Genomic DNA, 14450 nt, shown 5'->3' on the forward strand with positions numbered 1-14450 from the left:
AAGCCAGGGAAGGAATTCAGCTGCCTTTTCTGTCTTAAGTCATTGATCAAAGCTGGAGAATCTGAATTCCAGTCTTGGCTGGTAAGAGCCTCCAGTAATGTATTTTCAGGAATAGACTCTTAATTTTACACCTGTGATCAACTGTGGGCACCAGTGACCGAATTCACAGGCCATGAACTCATGCAATGGTGAAAATTGAGAGTAACCCACTGAAATTGCTAGAATTACATTTACTGCAAAATTGGTATCAGTGTGGGGAGAGTAAGGGTCTCTGGGCCAGATTTTTTGAAGAGCTTAGCATGTTGGGTATCGAGCACTCATTCAAATGTGGCCAGAAATGCTGGGTGCTGAGTGCATTTGCAAATCCAGCCCTTATTTCTGTCCCTAAATGAGAGCTGAGCTCTGTTTAACCATCTAGCCCTGATTGTGCGTGCTGCGTACCTGAAAATCGGGCCCAGAGTCCTTTGGAAATTTGGCCCTACATGCCTAACTACTGGATTGTGGGTCAAAAAAAAATCTGGGTGCAAGTTGTATAATGTGGATCTTTGCTGTCTGAATCATGGGGGCAGACAAGTATTTAATCAGAGGCCATGCTGTGGCCCATTTGGATATATATCCCTCTTTTGATCACCTAGTTTGCACGGGAATTACACAGGGACTGCTTATTCTATGGCTTGTAACAGAACAGAAATTCCATGTTCCTACCTGATCTGATTCAGAACCAAACTTCCTCAGACTTTTACAATTAGCAGGCCCCACTGTCATTAGGGTCACACTTTTACCAATCCCTGAGGAATTGCCGTGTTTTGGGTCTGAGTGACCATACCTAGATGATCCAGTAGGCGTAATGTTCTTCGAAGGAATATCAGAGGAAGTCCTAGTGGTAAGCCACATGTTGTTGTGTGCAGCCAGTAATTGCCATGTAACCCGTGCTCTGGTTTAGATGGCAGGAATAACTACATGTTTGCTTCCTAATTATGTGGTGCTTACCACAAAATTAGACAATCAGCAGCTACCCCTAGAGCGGAGGGTTTAGATGACAGTTCCGAGTAGTGGTGTATGTTTTCTTTCTTGACAAGTGACTGGTGTTGGCAGACACAGCCAGCACCTCAGGGGCATGAGCAGCTTGCTCCTAGAGCAAAGAGAAACATTCAGGCTTGCGATGGAGTTTCTTCTCCAGCCGATCCTCCTTGCCTGGGGAGGCAGGCTGGGAGGTTGCTGGGGGGGAAAGCATTGCACTCCCCAGACACCCAAAGCCCTAGGACAGGATCTTAGTTTTCAACTGGTGCAACTTCAATGGTTTCCATGGAGCCAGTCCTGATACCCTGCCCGGTGCGACACTGGAAATCGGCCTGTCTCTTGGAAGGGGTGTGTTTCCCCTGCCCCCACCCATCCCCTCACTCCATCTTTTTCTGTTTGCTGGACTCTCTCTAGGAATTTGTATGGCTTTCTCCCCATCCCTCTTGTGTCTGAGACTGGGATGATCTGTTCCCTTGTGCCCCAGCTCACAACTTTTCCCCTTCAGTTAAACTTTCCTGGAGAAGGAATATTTTAAACTCGCGACTCATCCCCCCCGAAACAACCAGTCTCTTGGTCGTCATGGGGCTCGAACCAGGATCTTTGGCATTAAGAGTGTGAGCCTTGATAGCTTGAGTAAGGGATTAAGCCTGGTAGTAGTGAGCTGCAAAAGTCTCTTGCTATCTGTGGACTCGTAACACACCATGTACAGAAAGTCACTAATCCATCTGTGCTGCTCTCCGGCCTGCCTCTAGCATCTCCGGACCTGGATGAAGACACTTCATTTTCCTTGGCAACCAGTGCTGGCTGAAAGAGCAGTCAGTTCCCCACCACCGCCTTTGCTGGAAGAGCAAAGGTTTCTCCAGCCGCTACGCTCTTGTTAACTACCAGCGTGCAAGCTACAAAGATGTGCAAAATTCCACGTGCAAAACTTCCTCCTGTGTGTGAGGCAGTACTGGGAAGTTAAATCAGTGCCTGTGTTTGGGGTTATATAAGGACTGTTATTTAACCACAATACTTTGGCAGGCGCATGCTTCATGGAGCAGGCAGGAGGAGTCCTTGCCTTTGAATCAGAAGCAGCAGGATCTTTACCAGTTGCTCGGAATACATCTTGTATGTGTGAGTCCTGCACTTAGTGTCAGATGTCCTGCATCTCTGCTGCCATCAGGTTAACTTTTAGTCTCTCTCCTGCAAGCGAATGCAGTGTACATGGCTCAGATACTGCAGCAGGACAGTTAAGAGGGACAGAAATACAGATATTAATTGTGATAGAAATCTTAGCAACAATCTGTATTTTTTTCCAATGTGGCTTTAGCTCTTTTAGGTCTCCTTGATTTGCATGTTTGTACCAGGGTCTGTAATAGGCAAATGATCTCATGCCAAGGAACAGAGCCTGCAGCTACAGAGTCTGTTTCATGGGACTAACTTAAAACTCAAAAACTCCGGGGGTGGCAGGAAGCTGAGTGCATACAGGGTGGGGTGTTTTTCTTTCTTCAAGGAAAATGTTTTCTTTTTCCTTCTGATTAAGCACAGGGAAGATTTTGAATCCCGTGCAGTGCAGACAGCAGCTTTTGTCGGCATCAGGTGTTGTGCATTTAAACCTCTGCCAGTGCCAAAAATCTCCCAGAATATCCCTTTTCTATGAGAGGGGAGCTAACAATCAAGATCTCTGGCTATTGCAGTCTGACTTGTAAAAATGTCCCGTTCATTCTTTTTCTTTCTTTTTTTTCTCATGTGTAACACACACCAAAGCCCCCATCTTTTATCTGCTCCTGGAGCGTATTCAGCCGAGCATTAGGCTTGGAATATCTCTCTGTTTTATCTTTAAAAATTACCAGGAGGATGGAGTGGTTTGATTGGACAAGGAAATCTCCAAAAACCATGCTGGTTTCCAGCCCACCCACATTGGTCAGAACTTCTTTTTGGTCTGGTTACCTAGTTAAAGTATCAATCCACTGCCTTAAACTGAAAGACTCAAGCCACCTTCGGATTGTGTGGGGGAGCATGCTGGGCATTTGCCAGCTGTCCTTTCTCTTTTACAGCCAGCTGCCTCTATCATTCCAGAGATGGGTCCAGCCCTCAGGGATGAGCCTGCAACCAAGCTGCAGAGCTCAGGTGCAGAGTCCCGACTCCTCCTGAAAGTCTGAGGCTGTTTGGACTGGGGTGGAGAATAGTGAGGGAGTTGGCTCTGGATGCATCCCTATGTGATGCATTACAGTTCCGTGTTTGTGTTTTATCATACTGGAGATAAATGTGATGTCACACACTCTAGCCAGAGACCTCGCTAAACAGATTAGGCAGGAAGCAATTTCTTTATACCCAAGTCTTGCTTTGAGTTTCAGGTCCAAATGGCCTCTTAAAAAAAAAATTCAAAGTGATGTTTGGTTTGAAATGGTTTGTTCCAGTTTTACTCTCTCACGCAGCTCTGATGTATCCACCCAGGGCTGCTCAATGGGAGAGACAGGCCAAGTCAGAGCCCTGCAGCCCTGCGTTTTCCCACAGGTTGGTAGTGGGGTTTGGTTCCGTTCTGCCATTGAGCTGGGGGAAGCTAGGAAGTCCAGATCTGCAACTGAACTGCATCAAATTTCAGAGCAGGGGTTTTGGTCATTGAACTTCCCTAATCGTAACCTGGGTCTGGATGAAGCTGGGATAAGAGTCTGAGTCTGCAGTGGACCGAAGTGAGTTTTGCAGGCTCCAGATTTGATCCAAGTGGCATTTTGTTGGAAAGTTTTCTGTTGGACAGAAGCCGACACAAAGGGAGAGAGAAGCCGGGGAGACTTTAAACAAGGAAGCGCAGAGAGCCATCCGATCTGCTGTGAGCACGCCTAGCCGTTGAGTGCTCCAAGGAGCACGTCTCCAACACCTCCGAGTCCCGACTGCAGCACGTGGCGAGAGTGATGGGTTATGTCACTTGCCTGCTCAGCTTCCTTTCTTCTTTCCTCAATAAGTACCACCACTGCCTCCTCCCCCCACCTCCGCTTTTTAACATCCTTTTTGTGGGCTTGATCCTGCAAAGTGCTGAATGCTCTGGCCTGGCTCCAGCAAAGTGCACGCTTAGATGGTTAGCACGTGCCTGAGTCCTTTGCTGAATCGGAGCCGGAGGGCCTGGCACGGTGCAGGGTCGAGGCCGATGTCCCCCTCCATCTGGCTACAGTTGTCCATATTCTCCTACCCTCGCCACAGCACATGATGTAGGTGGCTGCAGCATCACTCCTCTCGGGAGGGCTGCACGGCTTCTGGTCGGGTTGATTCTCGTTCCTGGCAGCCGGCGTTCTCGAAAGGCAACGGTGTGAGTGCCCAGGTGGTTCAGTTCCCGCTGGTCCTGCTGCAGCATCGCGAGTGGCTGAAATGTTCAATTCTCATGCCACAATTCTTGCCCCAGATAATGCAGGAGTGAGGCCGGGGGCCAGAGGATGCAGCTGGTGCAGGACAGCGCCTGTGCTTTGCTGCACTTTCCCTTTCACTCTTGTATGATGTTATTTTTTAAATTATTGGTGTTGATCGCTAACATTTTAACACTCCTGGGTGGGATTTTCAAAAGCGCCCAGGTGCCGAGTCCTGGGACCTGACTACAAGTGTTGGAGTCTGAAAACTAACTGCCCCTCTCGGTGTCTGGCCCGGCTGGGGGTCAGGTCTGCTGCTCTTCTCCTGCCCGTGGGGTCAAGGTGGTGGCAGCTCCAGACTGAGTGCTCTGACGAGTCGCAGAGCCGTTCCCTGCAGCACACGCCCAATGCAGTGGGGGGCAGTGGCTGGCAAGAGCGGGGCATCGTCCCCCCCACGGGCAGGATGCAGCCGCGGTGGCACTGATGAAGGGTCGGGGTCAGATCAGATCAGGTTGGAAACAGACTCAACCCTCTTGTGCCTGGGTCCAGGTTGGGCTTCAAAAGTTAGGCCTGAGTAGACTTCTACCTAGGTGACTTAGGAGCACAAGCCCCACTGAAAGTCAGTGGGGGATTGGGTACCTAGCTCGCGTAGGTGTTTTTGCAAACCCTACTGTTGGTAAGGCAGGAAGGTGATCGGGGGAACCGATGCTGGAGTTAACAGCTGGATAACGCAGAGCTGACGCCCCGGCAGCTGCTGTAATTCTGTTGGGGCGTCCACTCTGCTCTGTTCTCTAGAGATTCTCTTACCGCTTTCAGCGCCTTCATATTGGGCCGCCCGTTTTGCAAAAGAGCCATATACCTTCTCTTTAGTTTGCATTGGGCCTGGGGCAGGGGATCAGAGTTCTCTGCCTTTGATAGGTTAGAGAGTTGCAAAGAAAGTTGGGTTGTGGGGGGAGTTTGAGAATAGTTAACGATCCTTGGTTGGGGGTTGCTGCTTTGCCCCCTGCAGTGGAATGAAGTTTCTTTCATGCCTCTAAATAATAGTCTGAAAAGGACATGGCTTATTGTCATCAAACAAAAGGTCTGTCTGCTCCCTGTCCAAACCTGTTGGGGGAGAGCAGGGAGCGAGCTGCACTTGAAAGACCCACTTGCCCTTCCCAGCCCTTTGCTGATCTCTGTTTCAGGGCTGGGGTAGCCTGGCTTCTCCTTAAAACAACGGAACGCTCTTAATCCACCCACACTGGGTCACTGGATGGGACTCCAGAGCTGCTTCCCTAGGAGACACTGAAGCCAGCCCAAAAGCCCAGACAAGGATGCAGTTTGGTTTTCAGTTAATTTTTATGCCTGATCCTGATTTGCTCACTGAGCATCTGTTTAATCCCAGCCCAGCAGCTGGGGTGCAGGGGGCATTATGGCTATGGGCCCCCCCACAAATTTTGCACACCTCTTAGCCAGGTTCTTCTTTCCGGCATAAATCCCCAGCTCTGGATGGTATCTTACCTCCCTCTACACTGGGCAGCCCACCAGCGATCTGTGTTGCTGCTGTGTCCTGATCCGAGAGTCCTGGCTCTGTCCAATGGCAAAGACTATTTGGATCCTTTGGACTGGGAAACCCTTAACCTGCTGTTTCAAATGCTGTTTGACTGGCAAGGCTGCAGCCAGCTTGCTGAGCCCTACCTCAGATAGCGCCACACCCCTCCCGGAATGAACTTCTACTGATTTGTTTAAACAAGTTTTCCATTTGACTGACCTTAAAGCACGGTCACAGAGCCCCCGCGGATCAAATGTATTGACTTAAAAAATAATTCGGGTTGAAGTGAGTGGGACCCCGGCCTGCCTGCCAGACCTGCGATTAATATTTAAATAACAGGGCTCCTAAATCAACAGCAGCTTTTCGAACAAGCCCAGGGTTGTGCCGAGAGAGAGGAAGTGTATGTGATTGTGCAGCTCGGAGTACAGTCATGCCTCTTCCGAATCAGGGCCATGCCCGGGGCTTCGACATGTCTGGGAAGCAAAAGGGGAGAAGAAGCAGAGATGACAAGATTTCGGACTGAAATAGCCCAAGTGCCACATGCTATGAGCTTTGTGGTTGAATGAGCCGAGAGACAGACTGTTACGAGAGGGATGGTAACAGAACTACTGCAAAGCCTCCGACTCTTGGTTCTCCTTGGAGAAGAAGGTGAATTTCTTGCCTCTTTCTCTTAAGTGTGAGATTTATTAATTTATTTATTTTACGCTTTTATTTGATGCCAGGAGTTTTTAATGCGACTGCTTATTGAGTGGCTGGGGAATAGACACTTGCATATTTAATAACCCGGACTGATTAGGTGCCAAGGGTCTCTGAACGTTACTGCAGCCATGGAACCAATCAATAGGAGGCCAGATTCTGTGCTCCTTAATGGAGCAAAACACTCACGGTTTTGCTCTATGGAGGGCAGAAGGATGCAGCCGCTAGGACCAGAGTCTCAGCTGGTGTAAATTGGCGTAGCTCCACCGAAGCCCCATGGAATTACTCCCATTGCCCCGGTGGAGGACTGGGCTCCTAACACTGTGGAAGGGACTGTTAGAGGAGGCACTTGTGGTGGGAACTGAATAGAGGCACAGCACTGGCGGTGGAGTTTAGTATCTACTCTCCTACCCAACCAGGCCGCAGGTCTGATGTGATGCACAGCCGCTTCCCTGGGACGTGCTCCCATCTCTGTTCCCTCCCGCACCTCATCCCTCTCTTCGCTGCCGGACTCGAGTTCACAGCCCTGACCCGAGCCCGTGCAGATACTTCCCTTTGGCAGAGTTTTAAACAGAGCTGAGGGGAAAGGACAGGGGTAGTGATACCAGGGCACCTAGTGGGATGGGGGGAGAACCTACAGCCCGTTCATCCTCTGCAAGAATTCTCTCATTGCCAGCTTTCTGGATTCTGTTTTCCATGCAATAGCAGGACGGCACGCTCTTGGTAATGTGCTGCTTTCAAAGAGATCCTGGAAAGCATGGAGTCCCCAAGATGCCACCCCATTGTACCAGCTGTTTTCACCTATGCAGCTGAGCACCCGGACGACCTCATAAGCTCGTCTCTTTCAACCCGCTCCTGTGTCACCCCCACTTCCTCTGCCTTAGTGTTGCTTACGCAGCAGCGGGAAGCGTGCTTCCCCGCATGGGTTGACAGACACATGCTCGCTCCACGCACGCTCTCTCCCTAAAAAGAGCAGTGTGGCTGCAGCAGTGCGAGCAGGGGCTCGGGATAGCCACCCGTGTGCCGTCCCTCCTGGATCCGTGCTTGGCTGATTGACCCGCACCGCCACTGCGCCCACATTGCTATTTCCAGCACTAGCCTATGTCTGTCTACCCGTGCTGGGAAGCACCTCCCCATCTGCAGTGTAGACACATCAGGTGGCAGAACTGGTCTCTTCACCTCTACGGCCCCCTGTGCTGATCCCGTTCTCCCCATCATTTCTCCACACAAACACCGACTCGTTGGGAGTCTTCCCCCAAAGGCAGCCCAGCACTGGGATAGCTGGGGGACTGAAGTGCACGGGCAGAGCAGTGCGGGAAGGGAGTCCAGGACTGGGATAGCAGGGGTCTGCGAGTGGGGATGGAGAGGCGTTAACTGAGCTGTGGGGGAGGGGAGCACAGACTTGGAAGAGCTGGGGGGCTACTACTCAAGATTGAGGGGGCTTGGAAGAGCTGTTGCTGGGGAGCCCCCCCAGCTGGAATAGCCAGGGTACTGTGAGTCTGGAGAGAGAGGCACTGTGCAAGAGGCACAGATACCCCCCCTCTCCCCGTTCCACCCCACCCCCAACAGTCCAGCCTAGCGTAGGCTGTGTGATCTTTAAACAATCGTTTAGATTCTCTCTGCGATGAGAGAGTCAAATCAATTGAGAAATGGCTCGGGTGGAAGCTGGAAACCCAGCTCTACTTACGATACACAGTAAGGTGAGTCCCCTTTAGAGACTGAGACCTCAGTGCCCTTGTCTGCTTTGAACAGGAGCCCTGGAGCCTGTGCACAAAAGGCCGGCGGGGGGGGGGTCTGTTTCTGGGGCCGTGCCCAGTGCCAGCAGTCACAGCAAGAGGCCCGTTTTCACAGGAGACAGATCTTTCCCACCGTAAAGGAGCTGGGGGTGCACAGATGTTCCTCACCCAGTTTGCACGGCTTGGAACGTCAGCGCTGTCTGGAAACTGGGCAAATCCAGCCATTAGTGTCACCCTCCACATGTGAAACGCACTTGCTGTGGGTGGTAATTTGAGGCAGGTGGGAGCTGGGATGGTAGCAGAAATGTGTGAGGTCCTTGAAGTCTTGCTGTTCGGGGGGGAACCTGCCAGGGAGACTCAGGCAGGGCTTCACTTGTGCCAGCACTGAGCCCTGGCTCCTCTAGGCTTGGCAGTTCATAGCCCCAGCACCTCTGGGCTTACTGCATCCGTGTTGAAAGAAAACAAATTGCTTGAGCCCCGGCACCTCTTCCCTTGCAAGTTAAGCACTCATCTCAGACCGCATCTACATACTGGGGCTTCAGCCGTCCCTGACCAGCAAATGGTGTGAACCCCAACTGCAGACAAGGAAACTGCAGTTCACATTGGTTTCAAGCAGGGGCAAGGTCCACTGATGTAAAGTGCAACTTTCCTTGGGTTCTACCTAGTTGCAGTTACACTCCTGCCTAAATAGTGTCTGTTCCTTGTTAGCATGGAGAGGCCGTGACTGAGATCAGTGACTCATTGTGCTAGGGGCTGGACCGACACACAATGAGAGAGGCCCTGCCCTAAAAAACTTACAAACTAAAAACAAGGCCGACAAAGAGTGGAAGGGGGAAACCGAGGCACAGGGAGGTAAAGTGACTAGCCCAAGCTCTCACCGTAAGTCAGTGGCAGAATCAGGAACAGATTCTGAGGTCTGAGCACTCCCAGTCCAGGGCCACGCTGTCATTAGTGATGCTCTCAAGCTCCTGTGGTGTATTTTGTTTGCCAGCTCGCTGTAAACGACAGCTCAGGGCAGCAGATGATACACAAGTGAACCTCCGGCGCTGCCCTGAAACTCCTCGGGCAGATTAGCCCAGCCAGCTCTTCTTTATCCATCACAAACGAGCAAAAAACAAACAAACCCACAACCCCAGAAGCCCTTCCCCCTCACCGCCTTTGCAGGCCACTTTTAAGTCTCTCTCTCTTCCTTTTCCATGTCTGGCCTTGCTGCTGCTCTGACCGTACATCACTAATATGCTACAGAATCACTTGCTATTGTGTAGCCCCCCAGCACCCTCCCTTTGACGTAGGTGGGTGCTACAGATGAGATTGTTCCTATGAATGAGTTAGGCTGAAATGCATCTGAGAGACGCCTGTGTCTGGCTACCTTGAATTACAAACTGTCTAGGCCAGGGCTGGCCCTCCACATAACACAGGTTGACTTGATCTAGCATCCAGAATACAGTGAAATCACAACGGAGCCAAAACAGATGGGTTATTTTTGACTCTTCTCCTCCTCCCCCCGCCCTCGCCTGCCCCCTTCCCGCAGCTCTGGGTTTAATAAATGGTCGTGTGCAGTTTTGCAAACCAAAGTAGGTGAAAATTGTGCCAGTGGCTAATACACAGGCTTAGCTGCATTTCTGCAAACAAAGCAGGGGTGGCAGGAAGGCTCCCTCATTCAAAGCATTTGTGTCTTGCTGCATAGGAACGAAAGGGGAATAGATGCCAGGAGCTTTGAAAAGCTTGGGAACGCTGGCACCTTCCACTCGGTCCCATCTGCCAGGTGCGGAGTTTACCCTCGTTTCCATTGAACTCAAGGGGAACTGGTCCCAGAGCTCTGCTGGCTGCTTTTCCCTGTATCCCAGCCGCTCTGCTCCATGAAATGGTGATTTAATGTCAGCCCCTGTTCTAGTTTCTGGTGTTTTGTTTCTTGGCCTGGCTAGAGTCTGGTGGAAGAAGAGAGGGTCCACTTTGCATTGCCTCCCTAGGACGGAGAATAGACATGGGTGGTGTGCGGCTGTTATGCCCTATTACACCGGGTGCTGGGTGTGCTGAAGTAGCAGGTTGTGCCAGTGATGTGTTCTCCAGTTCCATCACTGGGAGTTCTGTGGAACTGAATGAAGCCGAGCTGAAGCCATCTGAACAGGGCGTTCAGTAGCTGAGAGACAAGCAGTGTGGCCTAAACTGGAGGGTAGGGTCCTGGCATGGGACTCAGGAGACCTGGACTCTATTCCCAGCTCTGGCCTCCTGACTCAGAGTCCGTAGCATCACTTTAGCAGGTCCCAAAGCCGCTTCCTTTGAGAGTGTAGAAAATCATTTCAAACCATCCATGATCCCCTGGACTGATCAGAGCTTCCCGGGTGAAAGAGAGGAGGAAACCAGCACCGTTAAAAACTGTTTTATCATAACAGTAGCAAGGGAAAGGTAGCCATGGGGGGGATTCATGTAATTCAAAGCCCCCCTGCTTGACTGACTCTGAATCGGCCCCTCAGAAAGAGCAGGAATGCGGCAGCTTAAGCGGTTATCGCGTTAAAATGCAGCACACGCCGTTTGGGATAATGGAGCATAACATGCGGATTCTTTATTCATGGAGTTGTCACCATGAAAAGCTGTTGACCCACAGTGGTCATTATGCGGGCACTGTGCTGGCCACTCATTCATCTGCATGGAAACCATGTAATACAAAGATGCGTATCTGTTCAGGCAGAGCAAGCCAGCCCAGTGGATTGGAGAAGGGAAGCTGAAAGTCTAACGGGGCGGGGCAGTGGCGGGGGGGTGTTCATTAAACTGCTTCGCTTTTGGAATGCTTTGCTGAGCGGGGTACTCAGCGCTGTCACAGCATTTCACAGGGACAGCTTCTTTCACTCTCCTGAAAGATTGTATTTGACTTATTATGGGCCCATTAACAAACTCGCTGCTAAATAGCCTTCGGGGTCCCAATGAGGTCACCTACATTCTCTCTCTCTCCATATACACACGCTCCTTTATGCCTGCTTCGACCTGCCCACAGAAAAGGCAAACTCTCCAGTTTGTGAAGAGCAGGCTATGCACTCTGGGAGAAGAGCCTTATGGGTCACAATAGGGCACCAGGTCCTATAGAAATTCAGGAGGGGACTGTAGAAAGCCACAAACGTAAACCGAGGTTTTGTGTAGTGTCTGTCTGGTTTTTTAAGCATCCTGTAGGCTTAGAATCATAGAATATCAGGGTTGGAAGGGACCTCAGGAGGTCATCTAGTCCAACCCCCTGGTCAAAGCAGGACCAATCCCCGACTAAATCATCCCAGCCAGGGCTTTGTCAAGCCTGACCTTAAAAACTTCTAAGGAAGGAGATTCCACCACCTCCCTAGGTAACCCATTCCAGTGTTTCACCACCCTCCTAGTGAAAAAGTTTTTCCTAATATCCAACCTAAACCTCCCCCACTGCACCTTGAGACCATTATTCCTTGTTCTGTCATCTGCTACCACTGAGAACAGTCTAGATCCATCCTCTTTGGAACCCCCTTTCAGGTAGTTGAAAGCAGCTATCAAATCCCCCCTCATTCTTCTCTTCCGCAGACTAAACAATCCCCGTTCCCTCAGCCTCTCCTCATAAGTCATGTGTTCCAGTCCCCTAATCATTTCTGTTGCCCTCCGCTGGACTCTTTCCAGTTTTTCCACCATCTTTCTTGTAGTGTGGGGCCCAAAACTGGACACAGTACTCCAGATGAGGCCTCACCAATATCGAATAGAGGGGAATGATCACGTCCCTCGATCTGCTGGCAGTGCCCCTACTTATACATCCCAAAATGCCATTGGCCTTCTTGGCAACAACGGCACACTGTTGACTCATATCCAGCTTCTGGTCCTCTGTAACCCCAGGTCCTTTTCTGCAGAACTGGCCCCTAGTCTGTAGCGGTGCATGGGATTCTTCCATCCTAAGTGCAGGACTTTGCACTTGTCCTTGTTGAACCTCATCAGGCTTCTATAGCAGGGGTGGGATTCTCTATGAAATTCTGTAGGAGGGTCCCCAAAACACAAAAGCCCAATAGAAAAGTGTTTGCCTATTAAATTCTATAGGGCTCTTGCATCAAGGGACATGAAGGGTTCAGACCTTGGAGCCTGCTTTGTGAAGAAGCCCTCTCCCCTTGGCACAGAGCTTGGTACCCAGTGCCAACTGACTGTTCCCTGGGCATCCTCGGACCAAAGCACTAATTAGCTTCCCTGGGCAAGTCTCAGGCTCTTTCGCTCTGAGGGCCTGGAAAACTTAATGCAATTAATTATTTATCTAATTAATAAAGGAGGAGGAGTCAGGGAAGAGATGTGATGGGCTATTTCTATGGAGGACACCAGTGCATTGCAAAGACGCCTCTTGGGGCAAGCAGACGCAGAGGGGACTTGAGCAAGGATGGGAAACCCTCCAGTGGTGGAGGGGCCTTTCTCCACAGAGGAATGCATGCTTTGATCCTTTCTAGTGACTCCTTTGCAGTCCGGAGGGCAGGGGGGAGAGGAGAGATCTTTTCTATTCCACCTTGGCTAGCGCAGGGTAAGTTATCCTGCCTGGCGCTTGTAGAGCCAGCCCTCCTCTGCCCCATGGCACGCACACCTCCCCGGCAAAGTCACCCGGGCTTGTCCTCTGCTGCCTCCCCGGCTGTTGAACTCTGCTAGAAAAGCCACTCGCAACTTCGGCAGCTGTTTCTGCTTTTGAGTTTAATGGGAACTTTATGGACTGGGATTTCTCCTGATTTATTTATTTATTCTCCCACCAATGGTAAATAGCAGCACAGTTGAGATCCAGCACTTGCCATTCACACAGCACGATCCGAGCGCTTGGCTGTGGGCAGCGGGCCAAGCCCTGGAGTCTAACCAAAGAGATGGTGAGGTTTGCTGAATCATTGCACTCTGCTGGGGCCATGGTGTGGTCCTTGGGGGCCTGGAGCAGAGAATGAGCCTGATTAGGAAGGATTCCTGTTGGTTTTTTCCACCGCCTAGATACGGTCACCTTGAGAGGGCATTAGAATCAAGAGCAATCGCTGCAAGAAAGAGCAATGGGCTGGAAGAACCTGAAGTTTGTCTCAAGGCTTGTGAATCCCTTATTCACCCTGGTGAGCAGTTCTTTACACTGGGGAAAGGACTGCTCGGGAGGGTTTGCAATCCAGCCCTTTGACATTTTATTTCGATTTATAACCAAAAAGGGGATCCTGGCCAGAAGACATCTTTGGAGTTGTTTTTACAAGTATGACCTGTATCTAAAAAAATGAACCAACCCCACAGCGTGCATCCGAGCAGCAAACGTCCCACCAGACAGAACAATTGACCGAGCCAAGGCAGTGTGTACACAGCAACAACAGTGGGGAAATAATAATACCTAGCTGTCGTCTAGCACTTTTCATCGGTAGAGCTCAAAGTGCTTCACAGAGATCAGCGTCATTATCCCCATTTTACAGATGGGGAAACTGAGGCACAGAGTGGGGCAGTGACTCTCCCAAGGTCACCCAGCGGGCCACTGGCTGAGCCAGGAATAGAAGCCGGGTTTCCTGTGTCCCTGTCCAGTGTTCTAGCCATTGGACTATACTGCCAAGCAAGGCTTTCCAAGGAGGAGAAAATCCCCTTGCATGAGCTGTACCTGCCGTGTTCCCACTCCACACAGGTGTGAAGCTCAAGTTGCCTTCAGCAGCACAACCCTGCGTGAAGGCACCACTCTGGGGGGAAAGGCTTTTCTAAGACGAAATCTAAGTTCAGGCAACCCCCCGCCCTTCCCTAGCCCCAACCAGAACCCTTCCAAACTGCTAAAACCGAGCACTTTGTCCTGGAGCAGAGCATGCCAGTGTTTAGAGAAAACATGCAAGTGGGTCGACGTCACTGCTTGGCAAAGGACAATAAAAGTATTCAGTGTGCGATGAAGTCCTGCTATGGCGAGTAAGGAGGAAAGGCTGGACTCAAGAGACGGCAGCTCCGGGATACCGTCGGTGAGTGAAAGACAAACCCAGCTTCTCGGGACTTCTCATTCCAACGCGGGGCGAGAGAGGAAAGGCTTGCATCTTCGTTTCCAACAACAGCTCCATTCCAGGCAGGTTTTTTTCCCTCTGTCCCCCATCTAGTGTTCAGGAAAATCGAGACTCTCTTGAAGCTCAGTGAGTGAGCATGTATTTAACCCCTATTATGGGTAGCAGGCTAAGGGCAGGGTTG

The 14450-nt window shown here is 50.8% G+C and overlaps 1 protein-coding gene across 5 annotated transcripts in view; it reads left to right on the forward strand.

Annotated features, from left to right (window-relative positions):
* COL8A2 (collagen type VIII alpha 2 chain) overlaps positions 1-14450 on the forward strand; it is a 136500-nt gene that overhangs the window by 73107 nt on the left and 48943 nt on the right. Inside the window, exon 1 of one of the 5 annotated variants that reach the window (XM_048825655.2) lies at positions 14116-14230. The exons of 3 other annotated variants lie outside the window; for them this stretch is intronic. The gene's annotated coding sequence lies outside the window, so the exon portion shown is untranslated. Of the gene's footprint in view, positions 1-14115; positions 14336-14450 lie in introns of those variants that run through there. One more of the 5 variants, XM_048825653.2, reaches the window with a different exon arrangement.

The sequence above is a fragment of the Caretta caretta genome, chromosome 19 (genome assembly GCF_965140235.1).
Source record: "Caretta caretta isolate rCarCar2 chromosome 19, rCarCar1.hap1, whole genome shotgun sequence".
Classification (NCBI taxonomy): Eukaryota; Metazoa; Chordata; order Testudines; family Cheloniidae; genus Caretta; species Caretta caretta.